Source organism: Stegostoma tigrinum, chromosome 2 (genome assembly GCF_030684315.1).
Source record: "Stegostoma tigrinum isolate sSteTig4 chromosome 2, sSteTig4.hap1, whole genome shotgun sequence".
Lineage (NCBI taxonomy): Eukaryota > Metazoa > Chordata > Chondrichthyes > Orectolobiformes > Stegostomatidae > Stegostoma > Stegostoma tigrinum.
The window spans coordinates 441,869-464,187 of NC_081355.1; the positions used below are offsets into that span (position 1 = coordinate 441,869).

Here is a 22,319-nt window from a genome sequence, read left to right on the forward strand (position 1 = left end):
TGTTGAACATATTTGTGGCTCTAATGCAATTAAATAAACCCCTTCTCACACCCACTCCAATACCCACACCAATGAATGATCATGATTTTAGAATCACAGAAGGACACCCTCAATTTGTAACTGGGCTGGCGCCTTGACAACAATGTCCAATTTAATTGTCACAGGCAACGATTCTCCTGCAGCCCTACATCAAGTACATAAGGATTGTGTTTCAAAGCTCCAAGAATACCAGCTTGCCCTGTCCTTCCAGATTACAGCAACGTTTTGTGCGATCAAACTTCTCTTCCATCTCCATCCAGTTTTCTAACCCGCTTGTCAGAATCAAAGAATTGTTGTGGAACAGAAGGAAGTTATTTTACCCATCATGCATTTACCAGATCATTAAACAAGTGTTTCCTAATACCAATTTCCATAAGACCATAAGACCATAAGACATCGGAGTGGAAGTAAGGCCATTCGGCCCATCAAGTCCACTCCGCCATTTAAGTCATGGCTGATGAGCATTTCAACTCCACATCCCTGCACTCTCCCCATAGCCCTTGATTCCTTCTGAGATCAATAATTTATCGATCTCTGCCTTGAAGGCATTCAACTTTCCGGCTTCCTCCCAATAATCTTATATTTTATTTTCATCCAAATAATCATCCAACGCACCTCTTGAATGTCCTAATGAACCTGCCTCCACCACATTTCCAGGCTGCACTCCTTATTCTAACAGCTTCCTGTGTGATAAAGCTTTTTCTTAAAGCCCTTCTGTTACCTCTTCAAAAAAACTCCCTCAAGTCAGTCAAACCTGATTTCCCCTTCAGAAATCCAGCTGTGTCTTCTGAATCAACCTACTTTTTTCTATGTAATTACTAATTCTATCCCAAATAATTGGTTCCAAAAGTTTCCCACCACTGAAGTGAAACTGGCTCTTCTGTAATTCCTGGGCTTTTTACAATATTTGTAATTTTCAAGACTTCTGGTACCACCCTCAAGTCGAGGGAAATTCTAACTACCCTGTTAGTAACTTTGACTAATTGTACAGGCATATGAGAAGATATCTTTTTCCTAACTGCTCAATCAAATTCTGTCATATTTTGATATAACACCAATAAAACTCCCCATTCCCATTATCCCCAACTTAACTGTACACAGTGGTTTAGCTGAGAGCTCACCAACTTATTGTAAAGTGATAGCAAGAGTCTGTCATTGTAGTTAATGACTCTAGCAACCAAGCTGAAAATGTCATAGTCTTTCCTTTACAGCATTCTCAATGTATGCTGTTCGCAGTGTCCCTTATGCAAGTCCAGCAATGTTTTGCAATGAAAGTTTTAGTCTTCAACAATTCTAACACCCTTCCTTTCTTCCAAAAGTGAATCCAACCACCGGAGAGCTCTCCCCCAAACCCTGATTCCTTTTCATTCTTTTGCAAGGCCACTCAAAAGTTACCATAATATGAAGGACAACTAATTTCAACTCACCTCTTGAATTCAGCTCTTTTGTCTAAATTTGAATGAAATTATAGAGAGGCTTGGATTTGAATGGCCCTGGCAGAACTTAAATCAAAGACATTAATGTGTTGATGGTGCTTTCCATTACTTCATTGATGATTGAAAAGAGACCAAAGAGGCAACTGTCCAAGTTGGATTTGTCCTACTTTTTGTGGACAGGACAAATCTGGATAGTCTCCCACATTATTGGGAAGAGGTCAGTGTTGTCGCTGGACTGGAATAGCTTAGTTGGGGGCACAGCAAATTTTGCAGCACATGTCTCCAGTACATTAGCTAGCAATGGAATGGATTTGATTTCTGGAGGTTGGCAGTGGGAAGATTGGCTCCTGAAGCAGCATTTTCATTCTCAAGTGCTGGCAGAATTTTGATCAGATGACCCTGGATAAAGTTCAGAAGAGCCATGTGGATGTCTGCCTGCCAAGGCAGACTGGTTAAAAGGTCCACCTCAGGGATATGTGTTTAAAAAAAAGTGCCCAACCCGCACCCACGCCATTCCCACAGTCCTCATCAAGCCCATCTCTCAGGCTCGTCAGGCAATCCAACTCAGTAAAAATTGGACTTACATTCAGGTTTATAATAAAATTTCAGGTGGCAAAGTTTTAAAGGAATATGATTCCCAGGCAATCACAGAATGTTTTCGCTGAGCAAGGAAAATAGAAAAAAACACGGTAAAAAGCCAGATTTAAATTTCTGAAATTTTTGCTCATCAAATCCTTGAGGTTTTTTAAGAAGGTTCTTTCTCATCTTGCCAACTCACAGTGAATACACAGACACTTTTCACAGTCTGAAGGAAAGCTACTCAAATTATTCTTAAAGATATTCTAAAATGACATACAGTACCATGCCCAGAATGGGTCTGAAGTTTGCACACTACCAAAAGGATTGTAAAAGTAATAAAATACTAACATCTGGAGCTGTTACTTTAATGAGTCATCATGCAATAATAAAATATGTAATTTGATAAAGTGATCGTAAAAGCACTAACAGGGATCATTTATTAAAGAGACAGATTCCTTTAGTATTGCCTTGTACAGAATAAATAAAACAATAATATTTTTAGTAATTCCTGTAATATGTTCGAAAGATCTTAAATGGAAACTTGTCTTCACTGGGCTGGGTACAACTTGGTTGAACCTAACTCTTCAGTTCACAGCCAGTCAGTTTCTTTGTGATTTTCAATGTGAGATGATATTTTTGTAGACAATGGACCAAAATTCAGATTTTGAAAGAGTCACTTCCGAAAAAAAAATCATGGTTGGCAAACATTCATTGTTAATGACTTGTACCAATCTGTTGCTCGTGCGTACGGACAAATTAATAATTATTGACAATCTTGTATTTCATAATCACAGCAAGATTTTGGTAGTTTCCCAATTCTATCTACAGCCGCAACTCCACCAAATCAACTGATCAGAATTCTGACAGGATTGGAGGAAGCTTTATAGCCTCTTGTGAAATTTCGGTTACCAGATGCATATCTCAAAAGTGTTGATGAAATCAGTGAATTATATTGCCTTGACAGAAATGAGTTATACTCAGTGCTTGATGAGTATCCTTTTTTTAAAGGCAGACTTGATTAATTAAAGATATTTCCCAGTGACAGTCACCTCATCTCCAGGCCTGCATTTATTGGTAATGATGTTGACAACATTAAGAGACTCCAAAATCAGCAGTGAAGATTGTAAAGTGAATTTAATTATTTCCATTGTTAATAAACGACTTCACTTTGATATTTCTTTGAGGACTTGAGCTTTAAAGAATTGCACAAATATAAATCTTTCAGATTCTACTTGGGTATTTGAATTCGTTTGAAGAAAGGTCACAAGCAGAATCTTGAAAGTTCAAACATTATTTTAAACAATGTTCAAGGTTCTTGGAAATAATACGTCTTCAGATAATTACGTAGAGTCACTTTTCAGATCTTACCTGCCTGAACTTTATATCTATCTTGCCTGAACAGTGTGTGGCTCAGAGAATTGTTTCTGTTTGGAATCATTTAGATAAAGTCTGCTTCCGGAAGGTTACCCAGTTCATATCTCCTCCTTCTGAAGTATTCTGTGGTAAATTTAGTGTGAAACCTGATTGTTTATCTGGAAGAGTGACTGAACTTCTCAATATTGTACTTCCTGAGCAAGCTGTGCCTGTCAAGGCCCCAGATGTAATTAGTCACTGGTGCAATCGGAACATTTTGTATCTTATCCTTTTCCCTTCAATAATAAACAAAATAGCCAAAAAGAATTTTTGAGATAACAAGGTGTGGAGCTGGATGAACACAGCAGGCCAAGCAGTATCAGAGAAGCAGGAAGGCTGATGTTTCAGGTCGAGATACTTCTTCAGGAATGTGGGAGGGGAAGGAGATTCTGAAATAAGGGGAGGGGGGAGGCAGATAGAAGACGGGGGTAAAGGAGAAGATAGGTGGAGAGGAGACAGGCAGGTCAAGGAGGTGGGGATGGAGCCAGTGAAGGTGGGCATAGATGGGGAGTTAGAGAGGGGATAGGTCAGTCCAGGGAGGATGAGGGCATTTTCGACCACTGTGGAGGAAAAGTTGTGATCCTTGAAGATCTTGAACATCTAGGATGCCCGGGAGTGGAATGTCTCATCTTGGGAGCAAATGTGGCGGAGGCGAAGGAATTGGGAATTGGGGATGGCCTTTTTGCAGGAAGATGGGTGAGAGGAAGTGTATTCTAGGTAGCTGTGGGAGTCGGTGGGCTTGAAATCGATATTGATTTCCAGGTGGATTCCAGAGATGGAGACAGAGAGGTCCAGGAAAGAGAGAGAGGTATCAGAGATGGTCCAGGTGAACTTAAGGTTCGGGTGGAAGGTGTTGGTGAAGTGGATGAACTATTCGAGCCCCTCATGGGAACACGAGGCGGTGCCAATACAGTTATCAAAGTAACAGAGGAAGAGATGGGGAACAGGGCCAGTGCAGCTTCAGAAGAGGGATTGTTCCACATAACCTACAAAGAGGCAGGCAAAGCTTGGGCCCATGCGGGTACCCATGGCCACTCCCTTTTCCTGCAGGAAGTGGGAGGAATTGAAAGAGAAGTTGTTAAGGGTGAGGACGAGTTTGGCTAGGCGGATGAGGGTTTGAGTGGAGGGGGACTGGTTGGCCCTGTGGGACAGGAAGAAGCGAAGGGTCTTTAGGCCATCTGCATGGGGAATGCAGGTGTCTCAGGACTGGACGTCCATAGTAAAGAGATTATGTTTCTTTTTGAAGTGAAATTGTGCAAAGAGAATTTTTTTTCCCTTTGCCTGAGACGTGTGCATGTGTTTATGTGCATACATGTTTTTGTTTTCTTCAGCATTGTACATATTAATATTTTCATAAAACAAATTTTGTGTTCACCAATTCCATATCTCAATAAATGGGTTTTGCTTTATAATAAATTTATAATTTTGTGTTTTCTTGTTGTTTTTATTCCTTATTAATTAACTGCTTCAGCCCATGGTTGGTCTATCGGAGTGATGCAAGGGGAGTTCTACCGCAGCTATCAAACTTAAGCCAAACTCTAAAGCATACAGAAGAGTTGATCATCTGATTCAATTAGCGTCTTCATCCAAATTTCAATCTCTTTTCATGCACAACGAATAAGAGAAGACCCGAAGCATCATGGTGTCTTTTTCATTCATTTGTAGGACATGGACACCACTGTAATAATTCAGGTAGATGGAGGGTAAGCTTGAACACAGAATACTTTATTTTGTGTCCTCTCAGCTCCACAGATGATCCCACTCTGCCTCCCCAAGTTCCCGCTTCAGGTAACCCTCTGAATGGTGCAGTGATTGCAACAACATCAGTCAGATGGGTCTCATAGAATATGAGTTCCCTGATTGGGGTCAAACAGGGTGCCCTGGATGACAGACGACAACAGTAGTGTCAGGAGTTCTGTTTTGTTCTCTGAGAGCTGGCTCTGAGGAAGCTGGATCAATGTCATGGACTCTCCATGTGTAAATAAAGAGTGACTTTGTGACAGGATACTGGCCTCTGTGGAGTTATTTCATTGGGCAACACTATACAAGTACAGGTATGGCACTTATTTGGTCTGGTCTGCACATGACACCCAGACCCACAGCAATGCGATTGATTGTTAACTGTCTCCGGGTAATTCGGGCTCGACAGTAAGTGTGGGCCTAGCCAGTGAGCCTACATCTTGTGAATGGATAACTAAAACAAAAATCAGTCTCTCCGTGGAGGTCGCTGTGTCTTTGTTTATCAGTGACTGAGCTAGTCTGTCTCCTCCCACAGCCATATTTTCATTAACATTGTCTTTGCTTCTACAGATGCGTGTGGGAAACCCATTGTTCAAGCCCACCGACTCCCACAGCGACCTAGAATACACCTCCTCCCACCCACCCTCCTGCAAAAATTCCATCCCCTATTCCCAATTCCTCCGCCTCCGCCGCATCTGCTCCCACAATAAGACAACCCACTCCCGCACATCCCAGATGTCCAAGTTCTTCAAGGACCGCAACTTTCCCCCTACAGTGATCGAGAATGCCCTTTACCGCATCTCCCGCATTTCCCGCAACACATCCCTCACACCCCGCCCCCGCCACAACCGCCCAAAGAGGATCCCCCTCATTCTCACACACCACCCCACCAATCTCTGGATACAACGCATCATCCTCCGACACTTCCGCCATCTACAATCCGACCCCACCACCCAAGACATTTTTCCATCCCCACCCCTGTCTGCTTTCCGGAGGGACCACTCTCTCCGTGACTCCCTTGTTTGCTCCACACTGCCCTCCAACCCCACCACACCCGGCACCTTCCCCTGCAACCGCAGGAAATGCTACACTTGCCCCTACACCTCTTCCCGCACGCCTATCCCAGGCCTCAAGATGACATTCCACATTAAGCAGAGGTTCACCTGCACATCTGCCAATGTGGTATACTGCATCCACTGTACCCGGTGTGGCTTCCTCTACATTGGGGAAACCAAGCGGAGGCTTGGGGACCGCTTTGCAGAACACCTCCACTCGGTTTGCAACAAACAACTGCACCTCCCAGTCGCAAACCATTTCCACTCCCCCTCCCATTCTTTAGATGACATGTCCATCATGGGCCTCCTGCAGTGCCACAATGATGCCACCCGAAGGTTGCAGGAACAGCAACTCATATTCCGCTTGGGAACCCTGCAGCCTAATGGTATCAATGTGGACTTCTCAAGCTTCAAAATCTCCCCTTCCCCACCGCATCCCAAAGCCAGCCCAGTTCATCCCCTCCCCCCACTGCACCACACAACCAACCCAGTTCTTCCCCTCCACCCACTGCATCCCAAAACCAGTCCAACCTGTCTCCCCCTCCCTAACCTGTTCTTCCTCTCACCCATCCCTTCCTCCCACCCCAAGCCGCACCCCCATCTCCTACCTACTAACCTCATTCCACCTCCTTGACCTGTCCGTCTTCCCTGGACTGACCTATCCCCTCCCTACCTCCCCACCTGTACTGTCCTCTCCACCTATCTTCTTTTCTCTCCATCTTCGGTCCGCCTCCCCCTCTCTCCCTATTTATTCCAGAACCCTCACCCCATCCCCCTCTCTGATGAAGGGTCTAGGCCCGAAACGTCAGCTTTTGTGCTCCTGAGATGCTGCTTGGCCTGTTGTGTTCATCCAGCCTAACATTTTATTATCTTGGATTCTCCAGCATGTGCAGTTCCCATTATCTCGGAAACCCATTGTTAATAGTTTCAGAGCTGCATAAGGTTTGCTCCATGTAAAGTTGAAGCTTGCCTCCTACTCCTAATTTGCAAGTGTCACTGTAATGTTACAGTCTAAAAATCCAAACTTTCCTCTGGCATTATTAAAGAAGCCCGATTGGTGGACTCTCAATTAGTGACCAATCAGGAAGGCCATTCATAATTGTTGCCATTACAGGCCTAATCAGGAAGCATCTGGAATATGGTGAAGTTCCCGCAACACACTTCTGCCGAATTAAATGCCTGCACCGCACTCCCTCCAAAACCACCAATGTCAGAGGGTGAGGATATTACGTTCCATCCCTCCAGCCTGAGTCTGCTCTACACTCATTGTTAGAGATTGATCACTCTGACTTATCACTAACCCTATTATCATTGCTTGATACAGTTCGCAGGATGGGAGAAATTGACCTTGATGAGCTAGGTTTGTTCTCTTCTATATTTCTTAGATTTCTAGTTAGGTGAGGAGAATGTGCTTACACTGAAGCACAATTCCCATTCCAACCTTTACTTTACCAAGTCCCTTGAGATATAAACCATTAAATGTAGACTGACACCAAACAGTCAATGTATAAAGTTGAATTTGAGGTTTTACGTCTTGCTATTACTCCTGTGAACATTAAACTGTGAGCGATGGAGTTCGGGTTAGGTTGAGGGAGCATATATTAGGTGGAAGGGAATTATTTCACCATTATTACCACTCTCCTAAAACAACTCAGAACAGCAATACTTTGCAATCATCCAACTTTTATTTGAAACTAAAGCCTTCTACTATTTGCCATGAAGAGTAGAATAAACAGAAAAAGTTTTCTGAATGTAATAAAATTACAAACACTTCCAAAAATAAATTTACTGTGAGTTCAGAGGCATGGGGCAAATTTCCTGGCTCCCTTTCCACCTCCATTCCACCTCTGAACCATTTGCTCCTGGCCTGTTGGAACTTTACAGGGGGTCTGCAAGAGGTCAGGGTTGGTGCATATACCCTAATTTCAACAATGCCCTGGTAAGTGGTCAATTATTGTTCACTGATTGGCTGCTCCATGTTTGGCTGCAATTTTGAGGCTGGTAGGAGGAGGGATGACTAGTGTGTTGTCCTCCTCTGGTGTGAAGGAGGGTCATCTGCCAGTGACTGACACCTTTTCCTGATCGGACACCCCACCCCATCCAGAACAAAGCAGCCCACCTGATTGTCACTATATCCAGAGGCATCCGCTCCCTAATATGATCAGTAGCAGCAGTGTGTGTCATTGACATGATGCATTGCAAAAAAATCACCAAAGTCCCTCAGACAGCACCTTCCAAACACACTACCACTTCCACCTAGAAGGACAAGGGCAGTAGATACATGGGAACACCATCACCTGCAAGTTTTACTCCAAGCCACTTACCATGTTGGAAATATATCGCTGTTCCTCCCCTGTCACTGCGTCAAAATCTTGGAATTCCCTCCCTCAGAATATTGTGGGTCAACCCACAGAAGGTGGACTACAGCAGTTCAAGAAGGCAACTTCTTCACCAACAACTTCTCAAGGGCAACTAGGGATGGGCAAGAAATGTTGACCCAGCCAGCGACATCCACATCCCATGAGTGAACAAAAACAAAATCCGCTGTCCAGGGTCAGCACTACATTTCCATCAAGTGTTGGCTCCTGTGGCTTTTCAGCAAAACTCCCTCATTCCAACAGTCAGACTAACCAACTGGTTGTAGGTGGTATTTTGTCCCAGTGAGAAGTAAGTTTGGATTTGCTCTGATTAAAGCAGCACAGAGTGGGAAACAGCTTCAGACTCTCATCATGTTACTCAGTGGCAGGCAAGGAATCACCCTCATTCAAAACTCGTCTCCAATCTGTTCATTTTTGTTCATCCTTTGCCCAATGTGTTCATTTCCCTTCGTCTTTGTGAGAGATTACCATCATTGTTGGTCTTCAGACACCATGTTACTTTTGAGGGCAGTTAAGAATCAATCACGTGTTAGCCATATGGAGTCAGAATGGCAGATTTCCTGCTCTAAGGGGCAGCAGTGAGAAAAATGGGCTTTTACAGCAATCTTTTAGAATTTCATAGTCACCCTGATTGTGGTTAACTTTAGATTCCATATTAATTAATTGAATTCAAATATCACTAGCAACCACAGTGAGATTTGCATGATTGTCCATAAAGTGTTAGCCTTATAAAGACAGTATCTTTTTATTTTTCTGTATTTTTCATTGTGGATAGGACTGTTTTGAAAACTAAGGGCTGTAGATGGATTGCTGAATATTTGAAAAACAAGTTATTGAAGCTTATTGTGAGCTGTGTTTATGCTGCTGCTTTGTTCTCAAGCAGGGAGAAAGACAGTGCAGACAGATCAGAACAAGGGAGTGTGAATTAAGTATGATTCGGCCAGTGACAAGTTGCTGATTGGTTGGTGCAGGAGTGATGAGTTGTGGATAACAAAGGTAACAGCCGATTGTCACTTGGCTAAGTCGGCAGCTTGAGGGTGCGAGCAATACTATCAGAGGCTTTTGGACTGCTGCAGGGGTCAGATGGAGTATCTTTCTTTGCATTAAAATGTCTCAAGTCTCAAGAAAGCCAGTTTAATTTCTCCTACCAATTATAGAGCCATAAAGTCAAATGGCACAGAAATTGATCCTTCGGCCCAACTAATGCACATCGACCAGATATCCCAATCTGACCTTGTCGCATTTGGCAGCATTTGGCTGATATCCCTCTAAGCCCTTCTTATTCATCCAGATATCTTTTAAATGTTGTCATTGTACCAGCCTCCACCACTTCCTGTGGCAGGTCATTCTATCCACGCACAACCCTTTGTGTAAAAAGTTATCTCTCATGTCCTTTTTAAATCATTCCCATCTCACCTTCAACCTATAACCTCTAGTTTTAGAATCCCCCCACCTGGGGAAAGGAGTTGATGTAAGTTCTGGTCTTTATTCAGGAGTTAATAGATTTTGAAATTTGTGGACGAATTGTCCTGTGTCTCCTGCAAAGAAGTGAAAGGGACCCGGAGAAGAGAAATTGAAAAGCTGCAAGTCCTCAAGAGCAAAGGATTATCTCTGTGAACCCTGTGGACTGGAATCGTTGAAATGCTTCCCAGCTCTACTTCCTTCCACCCAAAACATCAATGCTTTAGTTTATCTATCTGAATCTGTCTGAACGTAGGGATGGTCAGCATTTTAACTACAGAATTAAGTGTCTACAGTTCATAATTGTTTACCTGTGGTTCAAATCCATTTATTTGTTGTAAAAAGTAGTCCTTTTAAGTACAGAAACCTGATCCATGTTTTTTGTTAGCCCGAGTCTACCTGGTAGATTAGGTGGGCAGTTTGTGAACCTTGATAACATTTTTTAGCTTTTATGCCAACTCTGGGTATAGTGCGAATTTCGGTGTGATACTCCCATCGAGGTGGGACAGAGGTTGGGATTCTCGAATACTAGCACCAGTGACATTAACAACAGGTGACTGTTTCCCCTGAAACTCATACTGCATTATTACAGTGCAAAATAAGACTGAATTTCCATTCTGCTTATTCTATGATTTTTCTATAAAATTGATGAATATCTTCAAAGACTTAAGATCTTAAGAGCACAAAAAATACATCTAATGTCCTGTATAGTTTTGAATAAGCTCAAGCCAAATTCCACCTCTTCATATCTTCCAATCTTCTATTTAGTTTTTAATTGCACATAATTGTTTTAGGACTGTATTTGTACTGGAACAGAACCCTGACAAACAATGCTGGGTGTCACTTTAATTCTTTCTCAGGTGTCGTGGTGGGGAGGCAGGGATGTGCTGGTGAAATGCTAATATTATTGATGCAGTAATCTGGGATAGCAGACTAAAGCTCTGGGGTCATGGGTTCAAATTGCATTGTGACAGGTCATAAAACCTGGATTGGAAAGGGTATCAGGAAGCCTTTTGGTTAGCATGGACAAGATAAACAAATGGCTTGTTTCTGTGTTGTACCATTTCTATGGTTGTACAGTTATCTCATATGCACGTTTCCTAGGTCTCACAATTCCTCTATAATTACCTGTAATTTCTCCTTCTCAAGGTCTAGCAATGGCAGCAACATTGGTCTCATGTGGACACACCACAGGATGCCTTCACATGAATTAATTCCTGATTCGGCTTTACACATAACAATTTCTTCTCATGTAGCTCTGTATCGCACCTGTACGAATTTAAGGCTCTCATTGCCAATTCATTGATCAACAGACTCCATCTTTAACTATTTTTCAAGAGGCCGCATGGTCTACTCATATTTCTCATGTTCACTTGTGCAGCGATACTTTCAAACTGTACAGTCTAATGAAACAGGGATCATTTCACAATTTGGAATCAAGGCAAAAGTCATGTACAGAATTGTGTCACAATATAAAGACAAACAGTGAAAAGTTGGAAGCTGTCAGGATTTTTTATTTAAAATTTATTGTTCTGACATTAAATGGAGTTTGGATCTGATATTGTAAGCATACTTGGACCTTATCAAAAAAGTACAAGTTGTTAACATTTTTCAAAGGAAAGTTGCAGAATTGTAAGGGATTATACACAGAGTTTAAAATTAGAATTAAGGACAGCATGCAACACCTACCTCAAAGGTAACTCAACTACATTTTACACAGCGAAGGATTGGCATCCATATGCAGGTTGGGCAACTTGTCTGGGTTAGGATGATGCTTTCACATGATTCTCTATTGTTAAATGTTTTAAAATCTACTGCTCCTGCAAAGAAAAACAGATCTTTGTTAGAGGTCATGGTACCACAGTGAACAGAAAGGCACAGACAGACAGGACAATATTGCAGGCCAAACAGTGAGGCAACATCTCGAATTGAGTAAGTTTGTTATGATATAATTTACTACTCAGGCATTCTGTTTGTAGTAAGTTGTGTGCAATAACAACACATTTTATTAACTTACAAAGTTTCAGTTTGAATGATCACAAATGTGTCAAATATTTTAAAATTACAGAGAAAAGATTTTGATCTCTCTTGGGAAGTCATCTTGCAAATTCTAATAAGAGTAATTAAAAGTGCAAAATGATGAGTAGGTTCAGATACTCTGTATTTGATGAATTTTCACAGTGTTGAGCTCCCTGCCTCTTTTTCATTTTCTCAATGAAGCAGAACGATGTGCTTTCTAACGTAGGAAATGAGCAAATGTTGACTCAAAACCGCAGCAAAGTGACAAACAATCCAGAAAGTAAATACTCCTAAATATATGTCTTTCGTATGTGGACCTTATGTAAAATTCTTTTACGTTCAGTTTATGTCAAATATTCAAAGTCTTACATAAACAGTTTTCAAGTAATCATAAAACAGAAGCATAAGTTTCTTGCAAATATTGAAGGACATCTATATTTGTTATTTTTTTTCAATATTCAATTCAATAATTTCAATTGCATTATCTAATGAAATTAATGTAGGCAATATATTGATGTAGGTAACATAACTCAATCAATAAATGCTGACAATAAGAAGCTAAGTTGAGTTGTCAAATTTCTTGATGCGTCATCAATGTTAAATCTGATGATTCAAGTTGCTATTTTAAAGAGTATTGAATAATTAGTTTACCTGATTAGTATGCACATTATCATCTAAACAGCCTGCCGTGGTTATTTGGGAATATTTCATTTAACTCTTTACACATTACATACAAATACATCACTGTTTTCCATACATAACAGCGTCAACTAATCAAATGAACCAAAACCACCAGGATATGAAAAGGACTTTCACTCAGGGAATACTGCTTTAAAGCAGCTCAGCACAAACACAGTACATGCAAACATTGGAATAAAGAATGAGAGGGGGCCATTCAGCCCCTGAAGCCTGCTGTACCATTCAATAATATCATGATAGAGCTGATTACACTGCATTCCTGCCTATGCATGATAATGTTTAACCATCTTGCCTATCAATAATCTGTTTACCACTGCCTTAGATATACTCAATGACTCAGCTTCCACTACCTTTTGAAGATGAACGTTTCAAAAACTCACAACCATCTGTAACTTTCTCATTCAGCAGTGTGTGCTATCCGCAAGATGTACTGCAGAAAAACACTAAAGATCCTCAGGCAGCACCTTTCAAACCCATGGCCACTTCCATCGAGATGGACGGGGGCAGCAGATACATGGGAACACCACCATCTGCAAGATTCCCTCCAAGCCACTTGCCTTTCTGACTTGGAAATATATCGCTGTCCCTTCACTGTTGCTGGGCCAAATTTCTGATACTCCATTCCTAAGGGCATTGTGGGTCGACCTACAGCACACACAGTACTGGTTCAAGAAGGCCCCTCACCACCACATTCGCAAGGGCAACTAGGGATGAGCAATAAATGCTTGCCCTGCCAGTGATACCCAATCCCTTGAGTGAATGATATTAAATTGGACTACTTGATTTAATTAGTTTGAAGTTTTATTTCATTCACAAACATAATAGAATCAACTAAATAAATGGACTACAGGCATGAAAACGTCAGTAAAAGGGAAAATGTTAAGAGTCAATTAGAAAGGTTGTGATAACTACATTTCTAGATAAGAATGTGCAAAGTCAATTTGGATTTATGAAAAAGCAAACGTGCTTGGCAAACCCTTTGAGGTTTCTTTTTTGAGTATATTACTTATAACATGGATAAATGAGAAGAAGTAGTTTTTGTGTATTTGGATTTTCTGAAAGTTTTGAAATGTTCCAACACAGGAAGTTGGTAAATAAAATTATAACACATAGGATAGGGAGAAATAAAAGGATGTAAATTAGCTAACAGACAGAAAGCAGGCAATAGGAATAAACAAATCCTCTTTAGGCTGTTCAGAGTGGTTATCACAATGATCTTTGCTAAGTTTATGTCTGTTCACCATATTAATGATTTAGACGTGGAGACCAATTAAAGTATTTCCAATTTTATTGATGATTCTATACAGGGCGGTTCATAATTTGTGAAGACGATGCAAGGAGGCTTAAAGAGGTGTTCTGAAGCAGGATCACTCGATTTGAAAAGTTAACTCTGTTTCTCTCTATACAGATGCTGTTAGATCTGCTGAGTTTCTCTAGCAATTTCTGCTCCTGTATATTTCAACACAATTTGAACTGATTAAATGAATGGGCCAGAACAAAAGATGGAATATATGTGAATGTGTGAGAAGTCATTCACTTTCATAGAAAAATGTCAGGAAGGAACAATATTTATAAAATAGTGAGAGTTTGAGAAGCACAGGTATCCAAAGTCACCTTGGCCATCCTTGATCATGAGTCAGATAAGGTCGGTAGGCCAATACAAAAGCAATTAGGAAAGCAAACAGCATGTTAGCGTTCATTAGAAAGGGTCTTAAGTGCAGAAGTAAGGAAATCTTGCTGCAGTTACATCAACCCTTGGTGAGACTACACCTGGAGTATTGTGAACAGGTTTGTTGTTCTTATCTAAGGAAGGAAATATCAGCCATTGGGAGAATGCAATGGAGGTTCAGCAGCTTAATACCTGGGACGATAGCAAAGTGTGGAGCTGGATGAACACAGCAGGCCAAGCAGCATCTCAGGAGCACAAAAGCTGACGTTTCGGGCCTAGACCCTTCATCAGAGAGGGGGATGAGGAGAGGGAACTGGAATAAATAGGGAGAGAGGGGGAGGCGGACCGAAGATGGGGAGCAAAGAAGATAGGTGGAGAGGAGAGTAAAGGTGGGGAGGTAGTGAGGGGATAGAACATAGAACATAGAACATAGAACAGTACAGCACAGAACAGGCCCTTCAGGTCAGTCCAGAGAAGACGGACAGGCCAAGGAGGTGGGATGAGGTTAGTAGGTAGGAGATGGAGGTGCGGCTTGGGGTGGGAGGAAGGGATGGGTGAGAGGAAGAACCGGTTAGGGAGGCAGAGACAGCCTGGGCTGGTTTTGGGATGTGGTGGGGGGAGGGGAGATACCCTAGAACTTCCAATTCCCTGGCCCCCAACACCTCATTTTCACCATGGACGTCCAGTCCCTACACACCTGTATTCCGCATGCAGATGGCCTCAAGGCCCTCCACTTCTTCCTGTCCCGCAGGCCCGACCAGTCCCCCTCCATCGACACCCTCATCCGCCTAGCCGAACTCATCCTCACCCTCAACAACTTCTCTTTCGATTCCTCCCACTACCTACAGACAAAGGGGGTGGCCATGGGCACCCACATGGGCCCCATCTATGCCTGCCTCTTTGTAGGTTACCTGGAACAGTCCCTCTTCCGCACCTACACAGGCCCCAAACCCCACCTCTTCCTCCGTTACATTGATAATGGTATCGGCACTGCCTCTTGCTCCCCAGAGGAGCTCGAACAGTTCATCCACTTCACCAACACCTTCCACCCCAACCTCAAGTTCACCTGGGCCATCTCCAACACATCCCTCACCTTCCTGGACCTCTCAGTCTCCATCTCAGGCAACCAGCTAGTTACTGATGTCCATTTCAAGCCCATCAACTCCCACAGCTACCTAGAATACACCTCCTCCTACCCACCCTCCTGCAAAAATTCCATCCCCCATTCCCAAATCCTCCACCTCCGCCGCATCTGCTCCCACGATGAGGCATTCCACTCCCGCACATCCCAGATGTCCAAGTTCTTCAAGGACAGCAACTTTCACTCCGCAGTGGTCAAGAATGCCCTTGACTGTGTCTCCCACATTTCCCGCAACACATCCCTCACACCCCACACCCGCCACAATCGCCCGAAGAGGATCCTCCTCGTTCTCACACACCACCCCACCAACCTCCAGATACAACGCATCATCATCCGACACTTCCGCCATCTACAATCCGACCCCACCCCCAAGACATTTTTCCATCCTCACCCTTGTCAGCCTTCCAGAGAGACCGCTCTCTCCGTGACTCCCTTGTTCGCTCTATACTGGCCTCCAACCCCACCACACCCGGCACCTTTCCCTGCAACCACAGGAAGTGCTACACTTGCCCCCACACCTCCTCCCTCACCCCCATCCCAGGCCCCAAGATGATTTTCCATATTAAGCAGAGGTTCACCTGCACATCTGCCAATGTGGTATACTGCATCCATTGTACCCGGTGTGGCTTCCTCTACATTTGGGAAACCAAACGGAGGCTTGGGGACTGCTTTGCAGAACACCTCCACTCGGTTCGCAATAAACAACTGCACCTCCCAGTCGCAAACCATTTCAACTCCCCCTCCCATTCTTCAGATGACATGTCCATCATGGGCTTCCTGCAGTGCACAAGGATGCCACCCGAAGGTTGCAGGAACAGCAACTCATATTCCGCTTGGGAACCCTGCAGCCCAATGGTATCAAGGTGGACATCACCAGCTTCAAAATCTCCCCTTCCACCACTGCATGCCACAACCAGCCCAGTTCGTCCGCTCCCCCCACTGCGTCACACAACCAGCCCAACTCTTCCCCTCCACCCACTGCACCCCAAAATCAGCCCAGCCTGTCTCTGCCTCCCTAACCTGTTCTTCCTCTCACCCATCCCTTCCTCCCATCTCAAGCCGCACCTCCATTTCCTACCTACTAACCTCATCCTACCTCCTTGACCTGTCCGTCTTCCCTGGACTGACCTATCCCCTCCCTACCTCCCCACCTATACTATCCTCTCCACCTATCTTCTTTTTGCTCCATCTTCAGTCCGCTTCCCCCTCTCTCCCTATTTATTCCAGAACCCTCTCCCCATTCCCCTCTCTGATGAATGGTCTAGGCCCGAAACGTCAGCTTCTGTGCTCCTGAGATGCTGTTTGGCGTGCTGTGTTCATCCAGCCTCACGATTAGCTGCCTTGTTGAAACCCTACCTTCCACTTGCTGTATGTAGAACCACAATGCCCTTATAGAGGGAATTCCAGGATTTTGACCAAGCAACAGTGAAGGAACAGCAATATATTTCCAAGTCAGGATGGTGAGTGGCTTGGAGGGGAAAGTTAGGGTGGTGGTGTTCCCATGTATCAGCTGCCCTTGTGCATCTAGATGGAAGTGGCTATAAGTTTGTAAGATGCTAAGTCATGAGGCTTGCAGTGAATTTCTGCAGTGCATCTTGTCAATGATATCACAAACATTCACTCTCTCCATGCCAATTCTCAGTAACAGCAGTGTAAATGAAGGGTGCCTTGGTGATAGGGTACTGGCCTCTGTGGAGTTATTTCACTGATATTGGAAAGCTGTTGAGCTGTTTGCAAGATGCAATGAGCACAATATAATAAAGATCTAGTTTATTTCATTGGAAGTAAGTGATCTCAACAAAAAATATAAAATACTCTAAAAGGAAAGAAGGGGTTGATTGAGGTTAGATGGTTCCCCTGGTCGGAGAATCTAGAATGAGAGGGGCTCAGTTTAAAAACAAGGGCGGGGGGTGTGGTGGTGATGGCATTTACATCTGAGATGATGCCAAATATTTTTACTCAGATGATTGTAAAACTTTGAATTTCACAGAAGGCTGCGAAACTCTATCTTCATGCATGTTTAAGGTAGTTATTGTGAGATAACAAGGTGTGGAGCCAAAAATCTGAATGTTTTCTTAAGAAGGGTCTAGACCCGAAACATGAGCTTTCCTGCTCCTCTGATACTGCTTGGCCTGCTGTGTTCATCCAGCGCTATACCTTGTTATCTCAGATTCTCCAGCATCTGCAGTTCCTACTATCTAAGGTAGAGATTGACTAGAATTTTCTGATTAACCATAGCATACAAGGTTATGGAGATGGTTTCAGTAAAATGCATTGAAGCCTTCAATCAGCCATGATTGCATTGAATAGTGGGGCAGGCTCGATGGATTGAATGGCCTATTCCTGTTTTTATGTTCCGAATAAAGAATTGGCCGTAATGATACGAGCTTTATGTCCAGGTGAACCAAGTCTGCTCCTCACCATGTCAGACCTTTGCTGCCATCAAATTAGTGACCACCATATGATAGAATGCACCCTATGTTTTGAGAGGGAGAAGCTGGAATCAGACATAACAGGATTACAACTGAGCAAAGGTAACTACAAAGATGTGACGTAGGAGCTGGACAGAGTTGACTGGAATGGGAGTCGTGCTGGAAAGATGATGGAGCAACAAAGGCAGGCATTTCTGGGAGTAATTTGGGAGGCACAGCAGGAATTCATCCCAAAGAAGAACAAACATATTAAGGGGAGGATGAGGCAACCATGGCTGATAAGGGCTGTTAAGGATAGCATAAAGCAAAAGAAAAAGCATACTATGCCACAAAGATGATTGGGAAGCCTTTAAAAAAACGTACAGGGTAACTTTACAAAAAACTGTAAGGAATGGAAGATGAAATGAGAGAGTAGCTACCTAGTAATATAAAACAAGATTGTGAGAGTATTTTTAAGATATATGAAAGGTAAGGCAGAGATAAGAGTAGACATTGGACCACTGCAAAATACGGCGGTAGATGTGCTAATGGGGACAAGGAAATAGCAGAGGTCCCAACCCACTCCTCATCTGATAAGCCTTTCATCCCTAGAATCATTCTTGTAAACCTCCTCTGGACTCCCACTGGGACTAGCACATTTTTCCTTGGATATGGGACCCTCTGCAATTCAATAAGATCAAGGTCACTCTGTCTGTATGAATTGTATATTTCCTACCTAACAAGGATCTGTTCATCTCTCTCAAAGAACACTCAATGAAACCGACAACCTAAAAAGGGTGACCTTTCAGTGCCTTACCCTTGTACAATACCAACACTGTCTGACAGTCAAGTGGAACACAATGTTTGATGTAAAGAAAATTCCACTAAGAATGAGACAGTGAGAATTGCAGATGCTGGAGTCAGAGATAACAAAGTGTAGAGCTGGAGGAACACAGCAAGCCAGGAAGCTGTGAGTTGGGACCCTTCAACTTTCCTGCTGTCAGCCTGCTGTGTTCCTCCAGCTCCAACTGTGTTATTGCTGTTTCCTCTAAGAACGATCCATTCTTCAATCCTAAAACAGGTTTCACAAACATCTCGATCTTGAATGTCTTCCTAAATAGCACAGACCAAGAAAATTAAGTTACATTAATTAGTGAAAAATAAAATAAAGAGACATCGACTGATTTTCCTAAAGTCAGAAAGATAACTGAAGAGCTGAGAGTTACTTTCTTAAACTCATATTGTCAAAATAAAGCTCATGGAATAAGCTCAATATTTTGAGTTAAAAACCATTAGAAGTATAAAAACTGAAATTACTGCAGGTGTTGGAAATCAGGAATAAATTGCTGGAAAAGCTCAGCAGGTCTGGTAGCATCCGTGGAGAGAAATCAGAGTTAACATTTTGGGTCCAGTGAACTTTCCCCAGAACAGGTCATTAGAAACATGTTGCTAATGAATTTCTCTAACATAACTTTGTGAACAACAAGATGATGGATCAGTTCCCATTAAATATGGGTAGAGGCACCTGAGCTTCATAAAAAAGCAAATCAGATATTTTGAGTAGGTTTTATGTATGGATGAGGTGTAGGCCAGCGAATTGGCTTGAATGACCTTTGTCTCCTATTGGCTGCCTATCTCAGTGAGCTTTATCGTAAAGTATGTCCACAGGTGAGGAACAAAATGACAAAACACTCAGAATTAAAACGCAAAGATGTTCAGCCTGTGTTCTCCTTCTGTCTTTGTGATTAATACAAAGTCTCAGGTTGTCTTTGTTGCTGTGTCAAACCACTTAAATGTGCATTCTACTGACGTAATGCAATTTGCTATCAAAAGTTAGTGAAGCTCATCCACGCAGAGTCTGATGGGATGTACTGCCTGCGGCTGTTGAGACATTACATGCACAGATAATGATTTTGAAGAACTTTCAACTTGTCTAAAAGAGTAGTTTTTTTGATAGATAAAGTAATGCATGTTAATAAGAATGCCATCTCAGTAATTAAACCCAGACCTAGGGGTATTACAGGAGAATGTAATTGCTCTCTACTCAAAACTAAATAATGTCATATGACATTGCTGAGTCCTCCATAGTTCCATTGCCTTAATTAGGCAGAAACAACAAACTGAAAGGCCAGTCAAAGCATCAAAACACTTCTGGTTATTTACATTTCATTTACAAGTATATAAGCTGCAGGCACTAGCTGACGAATTCAAAACCTCAGAAAATGCTGTCTTCTCCACTTTTCAATTAGAAGCATGAAGAGGCACTAATTTGGAAAATGAGTGCGCTCTGGAGCTGATCCTACCACTGAGAAAGGTGACTGAATGGATCCCATTGTTCTGCAACTAATAAATTGTCCAAATCTATCGCCTCCAAATTTAAACAGTATGGCTAATTTTATATTTTAATTTGATGTATTCTTGCAAGTTCTGATGCCCAGTCGGGCCCTACTTAAATTACAAAGTTCAAAATACTTCACAATTCTTTTGCTTTACCCATTATCCCTTTACTTTGAGTGGAATACACCATGAGCAGCAATAGGCACTAGCACAACTTGTGAACTGGCTGGTAACTTGTGAACTGGCTAGTAACTTTAAGCCACTAGTCATGCCGGGCAAACCATGAGAGTTAATGAGGGTAAAGTTTGATTAAGCTACGGTAAAACCTTAATGCGGCAACCTTTGGATGGATATTTACTCCTTAATAAATAAATAACACGCTGAGGTTTCAAAACCCTGTAAGTGTTGCTAACTCAGAGTTTGTTACATTTTGGCTTATTGTGACAGTTTCTTCACATCTCAATTTGTAACTATTCTTTCAAGTTTATAACTGCTTCCCATGGTCCACAATACTAGCTGTAAGTTTGTTATCTCCTCTGCTGTGTTCACAGGACAAGCAGTTGTCTATTTGACTCCAGTAAATCTGGGTCTGGAGGATCTTAAACTAAACAGCATGGATTCTTGGGGGACAATTGTTAAATGCTGAAATCAGGATTAACATGTTAGTACCCTTCTGAATGAAAATAAAATGTCATATCAAAGGGCAGGGGAACTGGAATGATTTGGAAGCAGTTTCAAGGTAGCTGCAAGGAGGATGTTCCCAATGGTGGGTGCGTCCAAAACCAGGGGTCGCAGCCTGAGCATTCGGGGTAGGCTATTTAGGACAGAGATGAGGAGACATTTCTTTACCAGAAGAATAGTGAGCCTGTAGGATTCATTACCCAAAAGATGCAGTTGATGCCGAAACATTGAATGTATTCAAGAGGCGACTAGATGTAGCACTTGGGGCAAACGGGGATCATAGGTTATGGGGCGAAAGCAGGATTAGGCTATTGAGTTGGATGATCAGCCACGATTGTGATGAATGGTGGAACAGGCTCGAAGGGCTGAATGGTCTCTTCCTGATTCTATTTTCTATGTTTCAAAGGGCAAACACAGGCAATAAGAGGCTGAATGGCCACTTGGTCTGCAATTGTATGAAAACTGATGATTTAGAAACAGGTTTGATTGTTATTACTGCCTGTGGAACGGGCAATTCCAGATCAGAGCCTCTTGACGCATATTGTGAAAGATTTAGACTGAATCTTTACCAATATCAGTCGAGTCACACACAGGCATTTCCAAGTTCTGAGATTCAAGAACTAAACAGATTGTGACGGGCAGTATTGCTGAATAACTTTGGGGAAATGTGGAGTGTATAAATCAAAAATAAATTTGAAAAATAAAATGCTATAACAAATGCCTGATTTTTACACATAAAATGGAACCATTACTTTACAAGAAATTAACGAGAAGAATGCTTCAATGAAAATCCCAGTAATACATTGACAGAAGTACTATTTATAGAATGCACAGCTTTCTTCTAATTGCTGAATGATTCTTTTTTTTATAGTAGGGGCTGAAGAAGGTAGCAAACAGACAACAGTCTAACATATATACTGAAATTCACCTACAAAAGGAATATTGATAGAGGACTGGCAGACAGCAATGTGATTCCTATAGTTACAAAGGGAGCTAGAACAAGCCCAAAGATCTACCAGTTATAGAAGGGGTTGAAATCATAGAATCATAGAATCCCTACAGTGTGCACATAGGCCCTTTGGCCCAACAAGTGCACACAGACCCTCAGAGCATACCACCCAGATCCATCCTCTGGGAAACTGTCTGTGTGGAGTTTGCACATTCTCCCTGTGTCTGTGTGGGTTTCCTCCGGGTGCTCTGGTTTCCTCCCACAGTAGAAAGATGTGCAGGCTAGGTGGATTGGCCATGCTAAATTGCCACG

The 22,319-nt window shown here is 42.5% G+C and overlaps 1 protein-coding gene across 8 annotated transcripts in view; it reads right to left on the reverse strand.

The window, feature by feature from the left end:
* The window catches only part of LOC125467601 (cadherin-18-like), a 588,086-nt gene that overhangs the window by 441,637 nt on the left and 124,130 nt on the right, over window positions 1–22,319 (reverse strand). For all 8 annotated transcript variants that reach the window (XM_059651834.1, XM_059651792.1, XM_059651801.1 and 5 more), the window contains one exon: window positions 11,791–11,921. The gene's annotated coding sequence lies outside the window, so the exon portion shown is untranslated. The remainder of the gene's footprint in view (window positions 1–11,790; window positions 11,922–22,319) is intronic.